At 41.1% G+C, this 14,002-nt stretch overlaps 1 protein-coding gene, 1 long non-coding RNA gene and 1 pseudogene across 4 annotated transcripts in view; 1 reads left to right on the plus strand and 2 right to left on the minus strand.

The window, feature by feature from the left end:
- LOC311140296 (NACHT, LRR and PYD domains-containing protein 3-like) overlaps positions 1 to 14,002 on the plus strand; it is a 633,219-nt gene that overhangs the window by 337,503 nt on the left and 281,714 nt on the right. The gene's annotated exons all lie outside the window — the stretch shown is intronic.
- On the minus strand, positions 5,137 to 7,647 carry LOC311150715 (NLR family CARD domain-containing protein 3-like; annotated as a pseudogene). Its single transcript has 2 exons — positions 7,425 to 7,647; positions 5,137 to 6,940 (listed from the first exon to the last, which is right to left on the minus strand). The product of its transcript is annotated as an NLR family CARD domain-containing protein 3-like (transcript).
- Positions 8,657 to 12,812, minus strand: LOC311142406. Of its 2 annotated transcripts, none has more exons than XR_014614299.1 (5): positions 12,760 to 12,812; positions 10,490 to 12,417; positions 10,315 to 10,371; positions 9,716 to 10,012; positions 8,657 to 9,577 (listed from the first exon to the last, which is right to left on the minus strand). It is a non-coding gene; the product is annotated as an uncharacterized lncRNA (long non-coding RNA). The 2 variants fall into 2 exon arrangements; XR_014614300.1 differs by having other exon boundaries at positions 10,315 to 10,374.

Below are 14,002 nucleotides of genomic sequence, written 5' to 3' on the forward strand. Positions count from 1 at the left end.
AGACACTGGACACACACACACACTGGACACACACACACACACACACTGGACACATACACACACACACACACTGGAAACACAAACACACACTGGAAACACACACACACACTGGAAACACACACACACACACACTGGAAACACACACACACACACAAACACACACACACACACTGGAAACACACACACACACACACACTGGAAACACACACACACACAAACTGGAAACACACACACACACACACACACACACACTGGAAACACACACACACACACACACACACACACACACACACAAACAGTCAGTATATACATTTGTCCAAGTGTGTGTGTGTGTGTGTGTGTGTGTCCACTGTTTGTGTCCTGTGTGTGTGTGTGTGTGTGTGTGTGTGTGTGTGTGTGTGTGTGTCCAGTGTGTGTGTGTGTGTGTGTCTCCAGTGTGTGTGTATGTGTCCAGTGTGTGTGTGTGTCCAGTGTGTGTGTATGTCAAGTGTGTGTGTTTGTGTGTCCAGTGTGTGTGTGTGTGTGTGTGTCCAGTGTGTGTGTGTGTCCAGTGTGTGTGTGTATGTCAAGTGTGTGTGTTTGTTTGTCCAGTGTGTGTGTGTGTGTGTGTGTCCAGTGTGTGTGTGTGCATGTGTGTCCAGTGTGTGTTTGTGTTTGTGTGTGTGTGTGTGTGTCCAGTGTGTGTGTGTGTGTGTGTGTGTGTGTGTGTGTCCAGTGTGTGTGTGTGTGTACATTGTGTGTGTGTGTCCAGTGTGTGTGTATGTCTAGTGTTTGTGTGTGTGTCCAGTGTTTGTGTTTGTGTGTCCAGTGTGTGTGTGTGTGTGTGTGTCCAGTGTGTGTGTGTGCATGTGTGTCCAGTGTGTGTTTGTGTTTGTGTGTGTGTGTGTGTGTCCAGTGTGTGTGTGTGTGTGTGTGTGTGTGTGTGTGTGTGTGTGTCCATTGTGTGTGTGTGTCCAGTGTGTGTGTGTGTATGTCTATTGTGTGTGTGTCTAGTGTGTGTGTGTGTGTCCAGTGTGAGTGTGTGTGTGTCCAGTGTGTGTTTTTGTCCAGTGTGTGTGTGTGTGTGCGTCCTTTGTGTGTGTGTGTGTCCTTTGTGTGTATGTGTCCAGTGTGTGTGTGTGTGTGTGCGTCCTTTGTGTGTGTGTGTGTCCTTTGTGTGTATGTGTCCAGTGTGTGTGTTTACAGTGTTTGTGTGCGTGTGTGTCCAGTGTGTGTGTGTGTCCAGAGTGTGTACTGATACATGTGCACACACACACACACACTGGACACACACAAACACACACACACACATTGGACAAACACACACACACACACACACACACACACACACATACACACATACACACACACACACACACACACACACACACACATACACACACACTGGACACACACTGGACACACACACACACTGGACACACACACACACACACTGGACACATACACACACACACACACTGGAAACACACACACACACTGGAAACACACACACACTGGAAACACACGCACACACACACTGGAAACACACACACACACACACACACACACACACACACACACACACACACTGGAAACACACACACACACACTGGAAACACACACACACACACACTAGAAACACACACACACACACACACACACACACACACAAACAGTCAGTATATACATTTGTCCAAGTGTGTGTGTGTGTGTGTGTGTGTGTCCACTGTTTGTGTCCTGTGTGTGTGTGTGTGTGTGTGTGTGTGTGTGTGTGTCCAGTGTGTGTGTGTGTCTCCAGTGTGTGTGTATGTGTCCAGTGTGTGTGTGTGTCCAGTGTGTGTGTATGTCAAGTGTGTGTGTTTGTGTGTCCAGTGTGTGTGTGTGTGTGTGTGTCCAGTGTGTGTGTGTGTCCAGTGTGTGTGTGTATGTCAAGTGTGTGTGTTTGTGTGTCCAGTGTGTGTGTGTGTGTGTATGTCCAGTGTGTGTGTGTGCATGTGTGTCCAGTGTGTGTTTGTGTTTGTGTGTGTGTGTGTGTGTCCAGTGTGTGTGTGTGTGTGTGTGTGTGTGTGTGTGTGTCCAGTGTGTGTGTGTGTGTACATTGTGTGTGTGTGTCCAGTGTGTGTGTATGTCTAGTGTTTGTGTGTGTGTCTAGTGTTTGTGTGTGTGTCCAGTGTTTGTGTTTGTGTGTCCAGTGTGTGTGTGTGTGTGTGTGTGTCCAGTGTGTGTGTGTGCATGTGTGTCCAGTGTGTGTTTGTGTTTGTGTGTGTGTGTGTGTGTCCAGTGTGTGTGTGTGTGTGTGTGTGTGTGTGTCCAGTGTGTGTGTGTGTCCATTGTGTGTGTGTGTCCAGTGTGTGTGTGTGTATGTATATTGTGTGTGTGTCTAGTGTGTGTGTGTGTGTCCAGTGTGAGTGTGTGTGTGTCCAGTGTGTGGTTTTGTCCAGTGTGTGTGTGTGTGTGCGTCCTTTGTGTGTGTGTGTGTCCTTTGTGTGTATGTGTCCAGTGTGTGTGTGTGTGTGTGTGCGTCCTTTGTGTGTGTGTGTGTTTCCTTTGTGTGTATGTGTCCAGTGTGTGTGTTTACAGTGTGTGTGTGCGTGTGTGTCCAGTGTGTGTGTGTGTCCAGAGTGTGTACTGATACATGTGCACACACACACACACACTGGACACACACACACACACACACACACTGGACAAACACACACACACACACGACACACACACACACACACTGGACACACACAGACACACACACACCGGGGACACACACACACACTGGACACACACACACACACATTGGACACACACACACACTGGACACACACACACACTGGACACACACACACTGGACACACACACACACACACAAAGACACACACACACACACGCACACACACACAGGACACACTGCACACACACACACACTGGAACCACACACACACACCAAAACACACCAACACACACACACACACACACACCAAAACACACCAACACAAACACACACACACACACACACGGTCAGCATATAACTTAGTCCAGGTGGTGGTCAGAATGTTTGTCTTAACTAGCCTGATAACTCCAACATGTCTGATATGAACATTGACATTAACCCTCTACATACTTGAGTTTCTCCAGTCTGCAGTGTGGATCCTCCAGTCCAGCAGAGAGCAGTCTGACTCCTGAGTCTCCTGGGTGATTGTAGCTCAGGTCCAGCTCTCTCAGGTGTGAGGGGTTTGACTTCAGAGCTGAGACCAGAGAAGCACAGCCTTCCTCTGTGACTAGACAGCCTGACAGACTGCAAAGAGTCAAATCATATTAAAACCACACTGCAAATCTTTGGTGGTGAAAATAGTGGCAGTATATTTTTTCAACATTTTCATTTATACCAGTGTCCTGAAACCTGCCATATATATATATCGTTATTAGAAAAAATCATAATATTGTGTGTAGAGAGAAACATGTATAGTACAAATATTTGAATAGACTTACCAGAGCAGTTTAAAAAGCAGTATCAGTCAAAAGACAGACAGTGAGGTATCAGATTTAGATTGTATTGAGTATACAGTCCACACCATATCTAGATTGACAGTGAAACTGACATTTTAAATGTGGCTCTATACTCCAGCATTTTGGATTTGAGATTAAATGTTTCATATGAGGTGACAGTATATAATGTCACCTTTTATTTGAGGGTATTTTAATACATATCTGTTTCACCGTTTAGAAATGAAAGCACTTTATGTATCTAGTCCCCCTATTTGAAGTAGTCACAAGTATTCTGACCAATTAACTTATAGTGTATTAAAGTAGTCAAAAGTTTAGTATTTGGTCCCAAACTCGTTGGTTGCATTTGCAGTTTGTTTTGGTTGTGTTTTGGGTTATGTTTTGCCCAACAATAACTGAATGGTGGATGATGACTGGATTCATCTTCTGTCTAATTGAGTAGATAACATGTTTCTAAACACTACTAAATTAATCCTGATGATGCCATGATTAAGACAAATCATGATTGAATCATGAATAATAATGAGTGAGAAAGTTACAGAGGCTACAACAAAACATGCTAACCTCTCACCATTACCAATAACAGAGGGGGTATGATCCTTGTTCCTCTGTAACTTTCTCATTCATCATCATTCACGATTCATTAATGATTATTCATAATTATGGTAGCATCCACATGAATGTAGAAGTGTTCAGAAATATCCTCTATTCTTACTGACAATACAAGTGAAGTGACTCCAAAATGACAGGACATTATTCACCATTCAGTTTCTATTAGGAAAAACATAATCTAAAACACAACCAAGACAAACTGCAAATGTTTTCAACAAGTTCGTAGAATCACAAGCTTGATGTAATCACTGCAGGCAAAGAATATTGGACAAAATACTAAACTTTAGACTAAATGAATTAGTCCAAATAATTACGACTTTTTCAAATGAGAGAACTACATACATTAAGTGCTTTCGTATCTAAACAGTAAAACAGGTATGTATGAATACCCTCAAATAAAAGGTGACATTCTGTACTGTTGCCTAATATGAAACATTATATCTCAAATCCACAATGCTGGAGCGTAGCACCAAATGTAAAACTGTAAGCTTCACTGTCCAAACACATATGGTGTGGACTATGTGTGCCTGGTAAACACATGTGGATCTGGTGAACAGTTATCACTTGTTGACCAACTACAGGAATACTGACCTCAGAGTCTCCAGTTTACAGTGGGGATTCCCCAGTCCAGCAGAGAGCAGCTTCACTCCTGAATCCTTCAGGTCATTGTTACTCAGATCCAGCTCTCTCAGGTGTGAGGGGTTTGACTTCAGAGCTGAGACCAGAGAAGCACAGCCTTTCTCTGTGACTCCACAGCCTGACAGCCTGACAGAGAGATCATCATGATTTCACAAACACACTGTTAATTTAACACCAGTAGTGTAGAAGGACAATGGCAGATGCATTTGGTTTATTCTCTTAAACAACCTATAGATTCATCTTCCATCTTCTAGAATTGTATGGGCATAATGTTATACTAATGTGAACATCAATGCATTTATTCAATATGTTTTTCAATAGAATATTATATACATATTATAATACATATTTTACTCTAAACATAATATTTCTTCCTGATGATTAGTACTTAAAAGTCATTTTATATACTCACAGAGCAGCTCTGGAGACTTTGACCACTTGCAGCAGCCTCAGAAGACCTTCCTCTGATCTGGTGTATTTCTTCAGTTCAAACACATCCAGCTCCTTTTCAGAAGTCAGCAACACAAAGACCAGAGCTGACCACTGTGCAGGTGACAGTTTGGCTTCTGAGAGACTTCCTGATCTCAGGTAGCTTTGGATCTCCTCCACTAGAGAATGGTCATTCAGTTCATTCAGACAGTGGAACAGATTGATACACCTCTCTGGAGAGGGATTCTCCCTGATCTTCTCATTGATGTACTTGACTGTTTCTTCATGGCTCTGTGAGCTGCTTCTTGTCTTTGTCAGTAGACCTCGTAAGTGCTTCTGATTGGACTCCAGTGAGAGGCCCAGAAGGAAGCGGAGGAACAGGTCCAGGTTTCCTGTCTCACTTTGTAAGGCTTTATCCACAGCACTCTTGTAGACAGTAACTTTACGCTTCTGTCTGATCCTCACAGAAAAGTTGCTGGATGTTGATTGAGATTCATCCATTAGATTCTCATTGTTGTTGATGAATGAGAGGAACACATATACAGCAGCCAGAAACTCCTCAATGCTCAGATGCACGAAGCAGTACACCTTGTCCTGGTACAGCCCACATTCCTCTTTAAAGAGCTGTGTGCACAATCCTGAGTACACTGAGGCTTCATTGACATCAATGCCAGCCTCTTTCAGGTCTTCTTCATAGAAAATCAGATTGCCATTCACAAGCTGTTGAAAAGCCAGTTTTCCCAGTGACAGAATGTTCTCTTTATTCCAGTGTGGACCTGTCTCTTCTTTCCCAAGATACGTTTCATTCTTCTGTTCGGTATGAAACTCCACAAGGTGTGTGTACATCTCAGTCAGAGTTTTGGGCATCTCTTCTCTCTTATGTTTCAGCATGTGTTCAAGGACTATTGCAGAAATCCAACAGAAGACTGGAATGTGGCACATGATGTGGAGGCTCCTTGATGTCTTTATGTGTGAGATGATTCTGCTGGCCAGGTCCTCATCACTGAATCTCTTCCTGAAGTACTCCTCCTTCTGTGGGTCATTGAACCCTCGTACCTCTGTCACCTGGTCAACACACCCTGAAGGGATCTGATTGGCTGCTGCAGGTCGGGTAGTTATCCAGAGTAGAGCAGAGGGAAGCAGATTTCCCTTGATGAGATTTGTCAGCAGAACATCCACTGAGGTTGACTTTGTGACGTCACAACAGATCTTGTTCTTCTGGAAGTCTAGGGGCAGTCGGCACTCATCCAGACCATCAAAGATGAACAGAACGTTGTACTTGTCGTAGTTGGAGATTCTTGATTCTTTGGTTTCCTTTGAGAAGTGATTGAGAAGTTCAATGAAAGTGTGTTTTTCCTTTTTCATCAAATTCAGCTCCCGAAAAGGGAATGAAAATACAAATTGGACATCCTGATTTGCTTTTCCTTCAGCCCAGTCCAGAATGAAATATTCTGCACAGAGACTGTTTTTCCAATGCCAGCGACTCCCTTTGTCAGCACAGTCCTGATAGGTTTGTCTTGTCCAGTTAAGGGTCTGAAGATGTCGTTACATTTGATTGCAGTCTCTGGTCTTGCTTGTTTCCTGGTTGTTGTCTCAATCTGTCTCAGCTCATGTTCATTATTGACCTCTCCTGTTCCACCCTCTGTGATGTAGAGCTCTGTGTAGATCTTATTGAGAAGTGTTGGGTTTCCTTGTTTAGTGATCCCCTCAAATACACATTGAAACTTCTTCTTTAGATTAGATTTGAGTTCACGTTGGCAAATCACAGCAAGCTCATCTGAATCTAGAAATAACACAGAGGATATTAATATTACGTATGTTTTAAAGCCTACAATATTCTAGGACTGTTATGACATTTTAAATTATAATCATTTTTTCGCTTAACTGACTGTATAAATGTGTAAATGTTTTCATAATGCATTACAGACTGGTGTGACTGATTATATTATTATTGGTATTATCTCTCTCTCTCTCTCTCTCTCTCTCTCTCTCTCTCTCTCTCTCTCTCTCTCTCCCTCTCTCTCTCTCTCTCTCTCTCTCTCTCTCTCTCTCTCTCTCTCTCTCTCTCTCTCTCTCTCTCTCTCTCTCTCTCTCTCTCTCTCTCTCTCAACACAACACATTCTTCTGCTACTTGATGAGGTCACTAGGTGTTGTGTTAAGGCTTCTACAATATCATTTAGTTACACAGCTACTTTAGCTGTACTTTAGCTACAGCTTTTAAATGTTTGTTATAAAACAACATTCAACATGAGGCAGACAGCTCTTACTTTTCTCCAGTGTGTCAGCAAGCTCCTTCTGGTTCATTTTCCTCAGGACGTGCAATGTGATCTTCAGAGCCCCCTCTCTGGCACTGCTCTCCTGCTTCTCATCTTCAGCATCCACCACTTCCTTATCCTGCTTCTGACTCTCAAAGCCTTCTGGGAGTTCTGGACTAAGAATCCTCTTGAACATCTTCAGCTCGTTCTTCACAAATGTCATAATATTCTCTTCAAGTAACTGAAATAAATCAAGTGAATAAGTTAAGCAAGAGACTAAATGCTTTCTCATTAACACATTAATGAATGATTGACAGATCAACTTTACTTGAGGTAAACAAAACCAAATGTACATAACAGGACCACATACACTGAATATGGAGGCCAGGTCTGTTTGATGACTCTGGGAAGACTGACCACTGAGAATCTCTGACTCTGATCTCTCCTGTTGGTTTCTGTGGACAAAACATGAGATGTGGTCCTCTGTAGCTCAGCTGGTAGAGCACGGCGCTTGTAACGCCAAAGTAGTGGGTTCGATCCCCGGGACCACCCATACACACAAAAAAAAAATTTATGCACGCATGACTGTAAGTCGCTTTGGATAAAAGCGTCTGCTAAATGGCATATTATTATTATTATTATTATTATTATTACATTTCCTCATCCAGGGAGTGCACACACACACACACACACACACACATACGTGTTTATAGACAATATCAGGACTTATGACAAAAATGTGACATATTGGGACATGCCTTTCCCAAGGTCCAAGAGACCTGGGAATCAGAATAGTTTGGTCCCATGATTCTAGGAATACATCCATCTGTTGAGATTTTGTCTAGGGCTATATTTTGTTCAGACCTGATTTTAATAGTATATATGAGGACTTTTTCGGGTTCATGTGACATATAAGGCCCATAGCAACAGCAGCCCATAGATACACACTGATTTTCAGGTTTATGTGACTTATGAAGAACCTGTAAATAGGGTCTGTATTTGAACGTGGTTCCGGTTACATGTTGAAATGTCTGCATAAGAATCATAGGTGTACAATACTTAACTAAAGCTTTAAAAAAATTATTATAATAATCATGCTCACCAGATAGGTAACCTTCAACAGAAATGCCTATCCATGTTCACATAGCTCATAAATATAATATATTCTCAGTCTACTGTTTAAGTCGTATTATTGTTATTTATAACAATACATTTGCAGTCAATATTCATGTAAAAAAAGAGGGAACACTTTATGCCTTACTTTTATTGAGTGCCAGCGAAAATATGCAAATTAACAAATCAATTGAACACCCAGAATAGACCACCTACACTTTGCCTCCTTCCCTGCTATGCACAAGGCAGTAGAAATGGCATGTTTGAAATGAATGAGAAACTCTCTATTAAAGCATCCAGCTTCTATGAAACATGACAGTGTACATTCAGCTAACCTGTCTAAATAACATAGGGATTTACATCATAGTTACATAGTGCAAGTTACCATACACAAGGCCTGTTACAAGCACCCATTGAAATGGTAATAGTTTAACAGTAATTTAAACACCTTGCCACATTCAACAACTTGTGGTTAAGAACAAAGTGCTTCTGAAAACTTAGGAACAATAACAATCCCTTTAAGTACTGTTTATCTCTTTTCCCTGTCAATGAGAGCAGAGTATTAACATATATCATCAACTGTTATCCCAAAAAAATGTGACCATTAGTAGCAAACATATGCTCATTAATAGCCCTCAATTATACATAAACATACAAACATGTGGGATCTACAGTCGAGCCTATGTGGCATGTTTGTACAAGAACCAACAATATAAATCATTTAAGGAAAATAAAATAATATGAACATGAAACCCACAGATATTAACACTATCTGAGGAGAAGCTGATTGAAATTGGAATTGAATGGTACCTGAGCTACAGTTGGCATGCTCTAGTTCTATCTATTCATCTTCCTTTTTAATGCTACATTTCTGTTGTGGATGTAGTATTTGATAGCAACCCAGTCTCTGTCTTTCAGAGCTACTGGCTCTGCTTGGAGGCAGGAGTCACAGTCCTTTTTACCTGGTATTCTGCAACTTGTTATGAAATTAAGCAAATGCCGCTCAACAGCTTTCACTTCATCACCTGTCCACTTGCTTCTCACCTTCACAGCTTTCATAAATGGAAACAAAATACAACTGATTAACAATGAGCTCTGCTAAAGTGACAAATGGAGGATATGATACAAAGGATTCTAGTTAGTAGTTATATGATGTTATCAATACATGTGAATACAAAATGCTTACTAACCTTGCTTTCCTTTGGAGCACTTTGAGGATGCTTGGGATGTGACTATTTTACCATGTCTTGGTTGTGTGTTGCTCATGTGTACGTTATCCAAGGTGGTTGACTCAGGAGTGCCCTTCATGTTGTCCAGGGTGGTTGACTCAGAAGTGCCCTCCATGTTGTCCAGGGTGGTTGACTCAGAAGTGCCCTCCATGTTGTCCAGGGTGGTTGACTCAGAAGTGCCCTCCATGTTGTCCAGGGTGGTTGACTCTGGTGTTTGCCTCAGAAGTGTCTGGTCCCTAGAAGTCTCTGTTGTTGAGCCTTTGCAAAGTAATAATGAATGTGATTATGTTCTATGAGCTTCATGACAATACGTTTGCTTGCTTGTATTATTCACTGTAAACAACCTCAATGTCAGGCAATATGCAATTCTACATTAGATATTAACTGATATTTGAGATATAAACATAAACTGATTGCAAATCCATAAATGTGGAATTACTTATCACCACCAATGTGATTGTTAAAAAACAGATAGAGGATCATTTCGATAATCCCCACAGAAATGTGCATTTATGTGACATAACTTAAAGATATTACCACATATATACAAGTCAGGATACCTTTGCATTGATGTAGGTCAGCAATGGTTTCTTCACTGGAATCATCATCACTCATTTCTACTTCATATGGTTGGGTAAAAAACATTTACGGCCAATTATTTAAATTAAGGACTAACAACACTTATAATAGTTATATTTGAAGTGGCTAAAAACTATATTTCAAACAACATTTTACCTTCAGGATTGACCTCAATGTCATCCAGCCCTTTCCCCTGCAGGTAAGGCAGTCTTCCTTTTTCGATTGCTATCAACAGTTTGCTGACTTTTGCGAGCTGCAGGGTACTCTCTGGAAGCCGATAGAATTCTCTATGGACACGGATGTCATGTCCTAGAAAGGTGGCAAGTTGATCCATTTCATTTTCTTTGAGGTTTAGTAGTGTGGACAAAGTGGCGACTTGTTTCCGCAATCTTGTTGAGGTGAGTGCCTCTGGGTTCTTTGCACCACATTGTTTGAATACTTGCGAAAGCAGTCAGAGCCTCTGTAATGGGAAAGGACACCTGGCCGTGTAAACATGTACACATTTTCTTTGTGGACTTGACACTCTTTTCTGCTTATCATGAGGAGGTCCATAGCAGTGATCATGTCAGGGGTTAGAAGCACTGGAACCTTTCTTGACCTTTTACCTCGAATCTCAACTCTCTCAAAGTGCTCTGCAAGCTTCCTCTCGAAGTCAGTAAGGCCCCTCATAATGTCTGGATTCAGCTCCGTAAGATCCCTGGATGTGAAAGACTGAAGCTCCATTTTTGAAACTTCCCCTTCCCTCCTTCTGTTAAATAGTACTACCTGCATCAAAGTCACTTTAGGAAGATTTCCAAAGCTTTTGCTGTTGGGTTCTTCCTCAAGGTCCTTCATACACTTAGCACGCTCAGTAGCAAGAAACGTGTGCAGCACCGACACATCCTCTGTAAAGGGTCAAACCTGTGGTTTATTCCATTTGGCTTGTTGCTTTGCAGACTCTGCAACAGCAGGGCGATTTGCAGTGATGGCATTGCATTGAATAATGCCTGCAACTTTGGCTAAACTGTGTCCCAATTTCAAAGCCAATGATGGGATTTTATACGAGTTGCTTTCAACATCATAACCAGCAACATATCTTACTGCCTGTATCACATGGGGAAAGTTACAGGGCATAACAAGGACTTCGGTGCTCTTCAAAGGTGTTATAGCCCTTGCCGTTATCAATAGTCTTGCCATCGCTCTAATTTTTTGGCGTATGTAGTCATTCCTTCTCTCATATGGTTTCCTGGAATTCAACAGTGACTCGCCGATACAAAGGAATTCAGTTTCACTCCTTACAACCGAGGAAACGTCATCCTGGTTCATTTCACAAGCAATCTTCCAAACAGTTTCCTTAACTGAGTCAGGTCTTGGTAAGTGCAGTTGAATCCGTTTTCGCCCAACTTGAGGCTCTCCCTCAACAGACTTCTTCGGGCAGTTTCTCACATGTCTCCATAGGGAATTTCTTGCATACAGTCCTTCGCAAAATTTGCAGTCACGGTAGTCATCAGATGGTTTTGCATTACTAGGTCTTTTACAGGCAACCATCTCTCCAGTGCCACAGCTTGCCACTTCAGTATTATGGTCAAAGTTTCATCTCTTCTTAAGAGAGCGTAACAACTCTCTTCTTTTGCGGGATCCTTTATTAAAACTGAAAGCCATTGCAACATCAGGCTTTTCACTGTGGATGGATTCGAGGTGTCTTGCCAATTTATAAATGGCCTTTTTACAATAAAGACAAAATTGCTTCTTGTTGTACTTGCTTCCTTTTGCTGTTATTGACAAAGGTGTGACATTTATGGAGCTTTTCTGGTGTGATGTGTTCTCTGATGAATTGGCACTGCAGCTTATTACTGAAGTACAAGGATTGCTGCGCATCTTTGAATAACTTAATGTTCTTGGCTTCTCTGAACTGGTGGTACTATCCCCACTGTGTGCTGTAACATTCCCTAATGGTTTGTTCTCTGACAATTTGTGGTGGAGATTCTTTTCTGTGGTTTTATATTCCTTACTACAAGAACTTGTAGTACTTATAATAGAAGCATCCGAGGAATTGCCACATGAGTCTGGAAGATAGTCTGCAGCATCCGAAGATTCATCAAGGTCTGAAAAAAAAGAAAAAAAAGCATCTAATTCTGTCAATAACTTTATACATGTATTAATACCTAGGGTATCATACTCCCTACAGTACCATCACATTGTGCATAACACCTACATACTCACAGAAAAATGTATTCTAGTAAACTGATTGAAAGACCTCTGTCTCTCAGCTATCTCTTCTCATAACGATCCTCACAACGATCATGACGGCGCCTCAGATTTTGCAGATGGCGGCTTTTTCTAAGCTGTACAAATTTCTACAATGTTTCCTCACATCAAAAATACCACAATGTGTTAACAAAGAACATGAACTATTTTATCTAATGACAAGAATGCAGCTTTCTTACCTGCTTTGCAGTAGGACACTGGAAGGGTACAATTCCACTGGACTTGCTTGCCTTGAATGAAATTATGAAGAATAAATATTTGTTTTTAATAACACAGTACCGTAACAGTAAATTAGGATATTATACATTATACTGTATGTGAAAATAATTTGGGTTAAGAAATTGACAATACTGTTTTATAGATGACCTATAAATGAAAAAATGAATATGTGGATCTGGGGTTTTCAAGCAAGACTCTATAGAAATGGTTAAAACTGTACAATATCTGCTAACCAACAATATGAGGACCGTGTAACACACACACTCTACTCTGGTTGGGTCATACCATATCGGGACGTCATCTGAAACACATTTACGCCTTGAACAGACTAAGTACAAAATGAGGAGATGACGACTGAACACATCTAGAGTCAAGGTTCCTGACTTTGAGTTATCCTTTTGATGTCAAAGAAAGCTCACAACCTTAAAAGTAATGTAAATGGGTCAACTGCAATATAAATTAAATCACGCAAATTGATAAGAAATATGTTAAATGGGCAAAAACATTGCCCCAAAAATACAAAAACATAGGCATTAGAGAGAATAAAGATTAATTTTATGTTTTGAGGGGTGGTTAGTTCTGACAAATGGTCGGGCTAATTTTGTTTATGCTATGATATCGAAACAAGTGATGGGAATTTTGATATTGTGAACATTTTACACAAAAGGTTGGTTGTAATACAGTAAAAAGACATGTAATTTATATATTGGAATGAACTGAGACAACAATTTAATTTAAATAGAAAAGATCTACAATAAATGTGTAATAACCTGTTGGAAGGATGAAGTGGATCTCTGTCTCACTTCTGGGTCTGCTGAAGGTTGAGCTGGGATCTTGTCACTTGGTGTCTGCAACGAAATACAACAATAACATGTCAGAAATATAGTGTTTTATAATATAGATCATATCTATTTAGTAAACTAATGATCATACTCAGTTCAGTCACAATATATTCCTACCACCTGTCTATCATAATCCCCTTTGGGGTGAGACTCATTGCTGAGGTCAAGGGCTGCATTGACCACAGATGTTAGGAAAGATAATTCATATATGGATCTGGGCTTTTTATGCAAGACTCTATAAAAATGGTTAAAACTGTACAATATCTGCTAACCAACAATATGAGGACCGTGTAACACACACACACTCTACTCTGGTTGGGTCATACCATATCGGGACGTAATCTGAAACACATTTACGTCT

Source organism: Coregonus lavaretus, assembly GCF_964263955.1.
Source record: "Coregonus lavaretus genome assembly, chromosome: 2".
Taxonomy (NCBI): Eukaryota; Metazoa; Chordata; class Actinopteri; order Salmoniformes; family Salmonidae; genus Coregonus; species Coregonus lavaretus.